The sequence below is a fragment of the Rhinatrema bivittatum genome, chromosome 2, assembly GCF_901001135.1.
Source record: "Rhinatrema bivittatum chromosome 2, aRhiBiv1.1, whole genome shotgun sequence".
Taxonomy (NCBI): Eukaryota; Metazoa; Chordata; class Amphibia; order Gymnophiona; family Rhinatrematidae; genus Rhinatrema; species Rhinatrema bivittatum.
This window is the reverse complement of record NC_042616.1, coordinates 236,407,288-236,418,386: the sequence shown is the minus strand read 5'-3', so window position 1 is coordinate 236,418,386 and position 11,099 is coordinate 236,407,288. Positions and strand designations below refer to the sequence as shown.

At 40.2% G+C, this 11,099-nt stretch overlaps 1 long non-coding RNA gene across 1 annotated transcript; it reads left to right on the top strand.

Moving 5' to 3' along the window:
- Nucleotides 1–1,112: 1,112 nt before the first annotated feature.
- Nucleotides 1,113–8,447, top strand: LOC115086088. Its single transcript, XR_003855067.1, has 3 exons — nt 1,113–1,182; nt 1,260–1,355; nt 7,824–8,447. It is a non-coding gene; the product is annotated as an uncharacterized LOC115086088 (long non-coding RNA).
- The last annotated feature ends 2,652 nt before the right edge of the window (nt 8,448–11,099 follow it).

The window sequence follows — 11,099 nt, the reverse complement described above, 5'->3', positions numbered from 1 at the left end:
GTAAACCATGAAAGAGGCTTAACTTTGTATTGTATTAGCTTTAAACTAAGAAATGCTGAAAAGTTATACATTTTATTTTTTTAGGTTCTTATGTTACCAATAATTTTAATGTAAACCGTAATGATTTTTCAAAATTGATTTCATTATTTTAACATGTTTTATGCTTGCTGTAAACAGAACGACAGTATATAAATATAAGAAAGGAAGAAAGATATCCTGAGGTTCCAAATGATGGTAGTTGAGTTTCTACATGTGGCTCGGTATCAGCAGAAGGACTGAGGGGAGGAAAGGAAGGGGGAGGGGATGCTGTAATCCTGGCAAGGAGTGCTTAGGGGTTAGTTGCCCAAGGTGCGACCCCCAAGACTTATGGACTAAGTAGGCAGGAGCGTCTCACACTTCCCATACAGACCCATCTGGCCTGCCCACCACTCACATACTATATTGGGGGGTGGGGGAGGGAAGGAAAAAAAGGGAGAAGAGAGAGGAACTGAAGAAAAACAGACTCAAATGAATATAACTAACTCTAAAGATGGGGCAACAGGGGAGCAGGCAGAAGACTCCATTTAGTGCCCACAAGGAGGTGAACTTCTTCAACTCCCTAATGGACACCACATGTGAGTGCTCTGCCTGGGAGTGAACGATGGCTGGGAAAAGGGCCCCTCACTTTAGCAGGAATTCTCTGTCCAGATGTGTCCCCCTGGTCTGCCACATGACTTTCTTTGTCGTGATCTGGAGGTAGCTGACCAGGTGGTTCTCTCTGCATGAGTGACCCTTCTTTGCCACCACATGTCTGAAAATAAAATAAGTGGTACCCGTGTGCACTTTTTAAAATTATCTTCTTATTGTAAAGGAGAGTTTTGTATTTCTCTGTTGTAAAAATGTAATTAAAATTAATTGACAAAATAAGATTCCATTTATATAAGACTTGGAAGTATTCTTTTATTCTTGAAAGCTAAAATAAGAGTATTCCATTTTTAAAAGGCAAAGAAAATGTTTTAGAAGTCATATCTGTACATTCACTAGTTCCAAAGTGGTCTCCACCTACCCACTTCACTTAACTTTCGCCTCCAGATTCCTGCCTAGTGACATTGAGTTCTGCTTTTTGGATGCCTTTGAGATTCAATCACAAGGAAGACTATGGGGAGTGCTGGAAAGTGAGAGAACAAGTGATTAGCATCAGCCGTAAGTACAAAGAGTGTCAGGGCTTTGGCATGTCATTTGGTGGAAAATCAATTTCAATCAATTTTGTTCCTCCACAGGGTTTCTCTGATATGGCAAACCTTAGGGAGAAAACTGATAGATGTAGAGAACTGTTGGACTTGCAGCATGCTTCTTCTGCATCATGACCACAAAAGGTTTGAAGTTTTAAAATAATCTGTGTATGGGTGGGACAGGGTTGTGGAGGGGATCTCAGCTATGCCGGTCTTTTCTGTTTACATACTTAGTTAAAGGGACACTGAATAATATGAGCAAGTACAAAAATGATTTTTTTTTTCTATAATTGCACTGTTGCTTTCTGTCTCCATGTATATTCTGAAGAAAATATGGAATTTCTGCCTGGCACATTTGTTATTGAATACATTCAGTTTGGGGCTTTTCTTGATTCCCGAAGCTCTACGTATGGCAGACAACGTTAAGAATTTTAAGACTCTGCTAAAAACATGGCTATTCAGACAAGCGTTTTATTAAGTCTGCAGAAGGTTCCTGTATGTTTGAGTTTTATTATTGCTGTGAATTCTGTTTTTCGTGTGTTTTTATCGAAATGCTATGATTGTTTCTATGTATATCGCTCAGGATATGGGTGATTAATAAATTCAAATAAAAGATAAAGAAAGATTCAAATGCTAAAACAAAGGAATTACAATTTATGAAAATAAAATTAGTATAATAGGTGATCTTTTTATTAGCCCATTAATAAATGGCAGCACTTTACAACCGCAACGTCTCAGATTAACTAAAACATCAGAAATTGCAATTTGACAGAACTATATCAACTTAAAAGTCAGATTGTACAGTTTTGCAGAAAGCAGAGTGGCAATTATAGAGGCATCTGTGAGCACTGCTATAATTAAGAGTTGATCTACATTATAATTTATCTCTTGTTTTCAGTTACATAACTATGGTTTCTGGCATTAAAACAAAATTCCTCCTGAATAGAACTTGCATACAAATCCAGGCTGCAATGTTGCAGTTAAAATCATTGACTTTCCTGTTGTTGCTATTGTTTTAGCCTCTTGTGTTCTTCTTATATTAAAGGGTAAAGGGACTGAATTTCTCATGGAAACGATCACGGAGTTACAGAACTTTTCACCTCTAGGCTTCTGGTTCAAATATGGCTTAGGCTGCTAGAGAAATAAAAAAGTGGTATATGTGAATTGAGTTGGTGATATCAGTCCAGTTCCCGGTGGACAAGTATCCATATCACTATAATCGCTATCATAGTTTGACACTAATTGTCACCATTATTAGCAGTAGGGATGTGCATTTGTTTGAAACAAATAAAGAATCCAAACCAAAAATAGCCATTTTCAGTGTCCATACACAAAACAAATAAAAAGGTGGCAAAATAAATATAAAATGTTTATGTTTCTAAGGAGCAGTATCAGAAATTAGCATGAGCTGCAATAGTGTAATCTGCTGTCTCTCGCTCACAATGGGCCCCAAACAGTTGTCAGACATCAGCACAGATGTTACATCATGTACCGTGCCTTGAAGACTTTTTAAAATTTTAAACAACAAAATACCCAGGTGAAATAAACCTCCATGAATTCTACTTAGCTTATTGCCAGTGCCTAATATCTTTTATTGCTCCCTTGTTTCATATGCCCCACACAGTCAGTGTTCCAACAGCAATATGCTGTCTTCATCAGGGGTCAAAATAACTCTCTTGGACGAATGTCACAAAACACCCACAAAGGTACAAGTCGTAACCCAGCTTGTGATAATTTAACATTAAAACTATTCGAATGAGGTAATAAGATGCAAAAATATGTGGAATAGCTCAGTATCCATTAATGCAGTGAAAAAGTAGATGGTTAAAATGTGCACAGTGCGTCAAAGATGCTCAGGCAGATATAGTTCAAGGTTTTCCTTAGCATCCCTGCGTGCGCACACACTTGTAGGTGTGTCCTTTACTACTTGCAGTAAACCCATTCCTAACTTCATCTGATTAACATTAGTTGTTAATATGCATGATAAACATGCATTTTCATGTGTTATCAGCAAATCTTTAATGCACTTTAGTACCCTGGCTCGACAGCGATCCTATCCTTGTAGTCAAAGTACGACTTCTAGCAGGAAAAACAAATGAAGGTTCTACAATTGATTATAATAGAGGTAGCAACAATTTAAGCAGACAAATTACAGATGGGCAGGCTCCCCCTTTTTTGTGAAATGTAACAATTTCCTGCCCTACGTTTTTCCTCCTTCTTCCCAACCCACATGAACATCAATGGAGACATCTGACAGAGGAGATTCAGCACTTGTGAGCAGCCTCTCGTCTTTCCTGCCAGCTTGGAGGAGAGAGTGAGAAGAGGAGAGGAACATCCAATGTTCTAGACACTGGCAAGGAACTCTTAAGGTGTTTCTGATGACCAAGTGATATTGCTTTTTGAGCCCTGAATACAAACACATATGAGAAAATGTGCTAGGGTGTGCATTTTCTTTTGTAAATACAAGTTTTCTTTTTATGGAGGCCTGGCAGTTTCTTGTTGCTGCTTTTAGCTGATTCAGAACTCGCCTTTATTAGGTCTATGGTGCCACAAGTCTTTATTCTGAATGATCTGCAGGGGGAGGAGGGACCTCCACTATTTGTATTCGTACCCCAATCCCCAGGTTACCCAGGACTTACTAAGACTCATCGGCCGGGGGCTCATCAGGATCCCTCTGGATCCTGAGTCTAGTTACAAAATGTTGCCATTGTGTGATGGCCTTTCAGGGGATTTGAACCTTGCCTCTACAGCATCCCCAACCCCCTCCCAGACAGGGAGCAGACACTGGACCCAGGAATCAACCCTGGTTTGTCTGCATGTCACTGTGCTGGCTCACCATTTTTGCTTTTTTATTGGAATTTTATTTGTAACTATTCTGCTTGCGAAAGATCTCATGTTCCATCATTAGCCAAAGGGAGAAAGCATTTGAAATAAAGAGAATATGTACACATATAATAGTTAATTGTAGAATAACAGTTCTTCTAGAAATGAAGAATCTTTTTATGTTGCAATAATCTTCTTTATGTTGCACTATGAAATACTTAAAGTTCTATGAGCCAGAAAATGATGCTTTATGATGCTTAACTGTTATAATGCTGGAGACATTGTTGTAAATAGGAGATGAGGCAAACCCACATTGGGGCCAATATAATAAGACCCCCACTGAAATCAGCGTTATTTCTCTGCATATATTTTTTTTGAGTGTGCACAGCAAGAACAGGCAGCCCCATGGGATGTGATAAGAGAATGGCATGCAAATGAGATAACATGCAAAAAAAACCCATGCAAGACCAAATATACTCGCCAATACCTGCATTTAAGCCCTGATACAGAAAGATGTAGGGAACAACAGCAACTAAAATAGGCACTATTGGTAAAATGTTGCAGAGTTAATTTGAAAAAGAAAAGTTCAAGAATAAATCCTGGGTCATGTGTATAAGAAGCCCCTCTGCACTGCTTGTTAAGTGACAGACATTTGTATTAATCTTCCCAGGCCAATAATGTTCATCACTTGCATCCTTTGTGCAGGGCATAGATATGTGGAGCTCACACTTAGTTCTGAAGGAGTTATGTAGCCAGTCATTTCTCCCGGTAATCAGTTTAGAAGATTGGCTGGGCATTTCAGATGCTGGGACCCAGCCTGGAGGCCAGGTCCTGATGCTAGGGCTTCAGCTCATGGTCAGAAACAGGCCCTGAGCCCAGGTCTCAGATGTCTTCTGGTCTGTCTTCTTTTTCCATCAGTGAAATGACTCCATCCGCTTTGGAGGCTCCAGAGTTAATTAACCCCGGCACTTCCTCCCCTAGCAGAGGGGGACATTTTGATATATGGCAGTTATCACTGGGGCTGAAGTGCTGTGGTTAATTAACTCAGGCACCTCCCAAGCAGGCAGCATAATTTCACCAATGAAGGAAGAAGATGGACCAGAAGACCTCTGAGGCCTGGGTGCAGGGCCTGGACCTGACCCTGGGCTGAGACTCCAGCATCGGGATTTGGCCTCTGGGCCAGACTGCAGCATCAGGCCGAGGGCCCATTGTCGGTCCTCGATCTGGGTCAAGGTTTGTGCATTGGATCCAGGCCTTGAAGCCTGGGCGTTGCATAGGGCCTAGGCCGAGGTTGTAGCAATCTACTGTGGCCTAGGCCTAGGCACCAGGAACCTCCCGGTGCTTAGTCCCAGGCTGAAACCTTGCCATGCATAGGTCTAGGATGCTGTAGGTCATTGCGACCTTGACCTAGGCCCTACACAAACCCCAGGTTTCATCATGGACCTAAGCCTCGGCATCAGATTCCTCCCCAGACTGAGTAAGTGGGGGCTGAGGAATATCCTTGCTCCGGTATTTTGTTTGGGTGGGAGGAACAGCTGGGGTCTTGGGAGGCACCCATTTTTTAAAATGTTTATTTCATTTTTTTAACTAAATAAATGAAATAACCATTGGATGAAATGAAATTCATGAAAAATTAACCTTCTGAAAATGAAATGAAAAACAAAGTGAAAAATGTCTTCTTCCCACCCCTATCAGATAGGAGCTTTAACTTAACTCCTGCCCTGACCCAGGTGCTAAAAAAACGGCTTAAAAAAACCTTACTAACTGATCTCCCTGCTAACATGGCTCCCTGTCTGCATTGTCCTCTAATAGATAATTGCCTCCTTTACATGCTGTTTGCATGCCTCGCACATAACCTGCTGTGGGATTTTGAGCGAGTTTGCGCATACGTTTTTTCCACTCTGAACTCATAACTATATACACGTAATAAGATTAGTGTGGAAAACCATGCACAGTTATGTGTTCCTAAACCTGCGGCAGGTTCAGCGCAGTTTATTACCTCATAATCACTTTGTGCAATCGATAGCTAACTTATCGGGGAATGGCAATATCCGGTATGCAGTGGCTTGTGATTTAATTTATTAAATATTGCATTATGTAACATAATTTGATGCATCAGTGGCCTTTTTTTATTCTTTTTCTCTTCTCCTATAACTGTTGAAATACAATTAACCATGTATGACAAGAAATATGAGGCCAATATTCAGTAAGCCGGTTAGTGAGCAAGTTGTCCTGCGAAAGTTTCAATGGTTGCAAATGTATTAAATGTACATAAGAACATAAGAACATAAGAAATTGCCATGCTGGGTCAGACCAAGGGTCCATCAAGCCCAGCATCCTGTTTCCAACAGAGGCCAAACCAGGCCACAAGAACCTGGCAATTACCCAAACACCTAGAAGATCCCATGCTACTGATGCAATTAATAGCAGTGACTATTCCCTAAGTAAACTTGATTAATAGCAGTTAATGGACTTCTCTTCCAAGAACTTATCCAAACCTTTTTTGAACCCAGCTACACTAACTGCACTAACCACATCCTCTGGCAACAAATTCCAGAGATTTATTGTGCGTTGAGTGAAAAAGAATTTTCTCCGATTAGTCTTAAATGTGCTACTTGCTAACTTCATGGAATGCCCCCTAGTCCTTCTATTATTCGAAAGTGTAAATAACCGAGTCACATCTACTCGTTCAAGACCTCTCATGATCTTAAAGACCTCTATGATATCCCCCCTCAGCCGTCTCTTCTCCAAGCTGAACAGCCCTAACCTCTTCAGCCTTTCCTCATAGGGGAGCTGTTCCATCCCCTTTATCATTTTGGTTGCCCTTCTCTGTACCTTCTCCATTGCAACTATATCTTTTTTGAGATACGGCGACCAGAATTGTACACAGTATTCAAGGTGTGGTCTCACCATGGAGCGATATAGAGGCATTATGACATTTTCCGTTTTATTAACCATTCCCTTCCTAATAATTCCTAACATTTTATTTGCTTTTTTGACTGCTGCAGCACACTGAGCTGACGATTTCAATGTATTATCTACTATGACGCCTAGATCTCTTTCTTGGGTGGTAGCTCCTAATATGGAACCTAACATCGTGTAACTACAGCTAGGGTTATTTTTCCCTATATGCAACACCTTGCACTTGTCCACATTAAATTTCATCTGCCATTTGGATGCCCAATCTTCCAGTCTTGCAAGGTCCTCCTGTAATGTATCACAGTCTGCTTGTGTATTTATTTTTACAAAAAGTCTGTTTCACTGCTAGCGTTTCCTTCTGATTTAATGATCTTTCCTTTGTCATAATTTATACTGCCCAAGCTCATCATAATAACAGGAATTAAATATACTAGGAATTTACTCAATTTCAGTGTTCCAAGTAGAACAAACTGAAATAACATTACATTGTAAAACTGATGACTGCACAGTTATTTTCTTTGTTTGTTTTAGCTCTGAAAACATTTGTTGTTTTTTCCTCATAATATAATCTGTTTTATAACAAATTGTCACTCAGAATTCATACTGCTCTGCTTGAATGCAGCTGTACTTGTACAACTTGAGAATATATGCTTGCCTTTCAAAAGTTCCTCTTTGTAGTTTATAATGCTTAAGACTTCACTAGTGTATTGTGGATTTTGCAGTCGATTACCATTAAAATCCATTGCCATTTTACTCTGTAATAGAATACAATATTAGAATTAGTTTGTATACAAATGTAAGTATTCAAAGAAAAAATATTTTACTTTGAGACAAAAGCTTACGTCTTTAATTCTTTATTTCCTTTAAAAGAATTTATCATCGGCACTCTTCACAGTTCAAGGCAGGTTACGGCATGCATTCATAATCCAACTTCAGGACGAGCAGAGAAAATAAAAGCAGAAACAACACTGCAAGAAAGCATCATCAACTAAAGCCTCAGATGCCAGCAAAAATGAGGGGCAACGCTATCACTGGAAGCCCAACAGAAACGCATGCTTGCTCAGTCTAAATGCTTGCTTTTAATTACTTCCTAAAAGTCTGTGAGCATTCAATAGTCCTGAAGTTCTCTGAAAAGCAGAGGCACAGCCACAGAGAAGGCTCTATCCCTAGTCTTTGCTAAGCATGCTAATCACGGTGAAGGCACAATAAGCCCTGGCCAACAGACCATAATGCTTGAGAAAGATAACAGATTCTTAAAACTATACTAATATACAAAGGATTCTCATTATTCAGAAATTTATGAATAAGGATAGCAAATTCTGAATTTAATTCTCCACTGTATGGGTAACTAGTGGAGAGACAGCAAAGGGGTGATGGGATCAATGAGTCTGGTGCCAGTCAATATTCGCAAGGCCGCATTCTGTGCAGCCTGCAAAGCTTTGAAAGTGTTAGCTGGCAGACTGAGATAAAGTGAATTGCAATAGTTTAACTATTACTACTAACGCTACTACTTATAACTCCTATAGCACTATTCAACATATGCAGCTCTGTACAAAAAAATATGAGACAGTCCCTATTAATCAAGACAAATACATGGGTTAAAAGAGACTTTTAGAATTTCATTTATTTAGATGGTTAAAACGAATTAGGCTATAAGCAGGATAATCAAGGATTAAGATTTAAAGGTAGCCTTAAAAAGGTGGGTTTTAAGACCAGATTTGAATAGGCAAGAATGGGAACGGTGCACAAACTCAGAAAGTCTATTTCAAGTATACACTGCAGCTAGGTGGAAAGCGTGGATTTTGGAGTTGGTGGTAGAGGAGAAGAGCATAGATGGGAATAACATATTTGATGAGTAGATTTCACATAGAGGCATGTAGGGAAAGATAAGAGGAGAGGTAGTGAGGAGCTACAGGGTGAAAGCTCTTGTAGGTGAATAAGAGAAGCTTGAATCTATGTAGAAATGGATAGGGAATCAATGTAGTGACTAGAGAAGAGGGTGTAGCAATTTCAGAGAAAGATAAGTCTAAGGCCTGGATTTATCAAAATGCACTAAATATCGCATGTGATAGGAAAAGGAGTGTGTTTTATGGTGATAGGCAGTTTATTGCAATATGTGAAACACTATCTTAGTGCAATAACATTTTGAGAGATAGAGAGGGGGAGAGAGAGAGAGAACCTAGCCATAGTGCCCTGATGCTAGATAGGTATTTATAACTCTATGGGAAGCCCACCTAGTAACTTGAGGTGAGGTTTAGGTATTAGTTTAGGGGTTAGGGGCCACTTTGACATTCAAAGTGAGATGTACAAATAGAACAGTACTCTCTTGTAAAGATTTGATGACCTTCAGAGTGAGGAAACTCACCCAAAGATGAGATTTGTGCAATGTTCTCTCAACCTAGCTTGATGTTACCCAGGTAGAGAGTTCTTTTGTAGTTGCTGTAGAAATGGGAAGTCTCTGTTGGGAATGCTTGGCTAAGAAACCATGCTTTAGCTTTCTTCCTGAATGTGAAGTAGCTGGGGTCCACGTGTAGGGATATTGGAAGCATGTTCTAGATCTTTGATGCACAACAGCTAAAGGCCCAAAGTCTGGGAGGAGTGAAAGAGAAGTTAGGAGAGGCCAAAGTCCAGCCAGGCATACCGGGGGTAAGGCTTGCAAATTTCCTCGCCCCGACGGCGTTGCCGGCCACGGCCTCCCATGTGACATCAGGACTGGTGGGTCCTTGAAAGCTGGAACTGTTTCCCTGAATCTCCAAGGAGTGAAAGAGAAGTTAGGAGAGGCCAAAGACCAGCCAGGCATACCGGGGGTAAGGCTTGCAAGTTTCCTCACCCCGACGGCGTTGCCGGCCACGCGTTGCCGGCCACGCCCTCCCATGTGATGTCAGGACTGGTGGGTCCTTGAAAGCTGGAACTGTTTCTTTCCCTGAATCTCCGAGGAGTGAAAGAGAAGTTAGGAGAGGCCAAAGACCAGCAAGGCATACCGGGGGTAAGGCTTGCAAGTTTCCTCACCCCGACGGCGTTGCCGGCCACGCCCTCCCGTGTGACATCAGGACTGGTGGGTCCTTGAAAGCTGGAACTGTTTCCCTGAATCTCCGAGTAGTGAAAGAGAAGTTAGGAGAGGACAAAGACCAGCCAGGCATACCGGGGATAAGGCTTGCAAGTTTCCTCGCCCCAACTAATAAGATAACAACAGTACAAGAAGTACAGACTACTTTGATCCAGTCAGATTCTATGTTAAGGAGGAGGCTAGAAAACATGGAAAATAAAATGCGGTACTTAAATTTAAGAGTCCTTAACTTTCCAAGTGTAAAATTGATTTCCCCTAAGGAACAATTTAAAAAAATATTTAAAAGACATATTAATGATGTCTATTGATGCTATGCCAGAGTTAGCAAGAATTTATTTTGTTCCTTTATTAAAAAATGGGAATGACTCCAGAATAGGGGCTCCCAATTTAAATCTGGAAACAGATCTTACAGCTTACTTAGAAGCTCCTACTGAAGAGCAGTTGGAACAAAGGGGAACATTATTAGTATCTTTTGTTCATCCAGCAGAAAGAGATTCAGTTTTAAGACTGTTTTTGAAAAATCGTAGCAAATTGTATTACGGTCAGAAACTCTGGATTTACCCAGATATTATGAAGGATACACAAAATCGTAGAAAAATCTTTGTAGGGTTAGCTCAGGAGGCCAGACAGTTAGGAGCCCAGGTTAACATTAGGTATCCCTGTAAGTGCTTAATGCAACATAGAGGGAAGAGTTAAATCTTTTATGACCCAGTGCAGATGAAAAACTATGTGGACTAGCTTAACCTGACAACCATAGCAGGAGATAAGGATAAAGATAAAAGCTGCTGTTTTTTCCTCCTATTTTTTCTTAAAGATTACTTCAAATTGTTGCAAGCTTCCAAGTTCTCTCCCCCTGTTGATTGTAACTTTGACATATTTCTACTTATTGTTATCTTTCGTTTTTACTTGAATTTGTTACTCTAGTTTTTCCCTTTGTTAAACTGTAAACCGATCCGATATGGTAATTTACTATGAAGGTCGGTATAAAAAAAACTGTTAAATAAATAAATAAATAAAAATTTTCTTTTTCCTGAGACCCTTCGTTTATTTCTTTATACACTGAAAAGTGGGAAAATAAG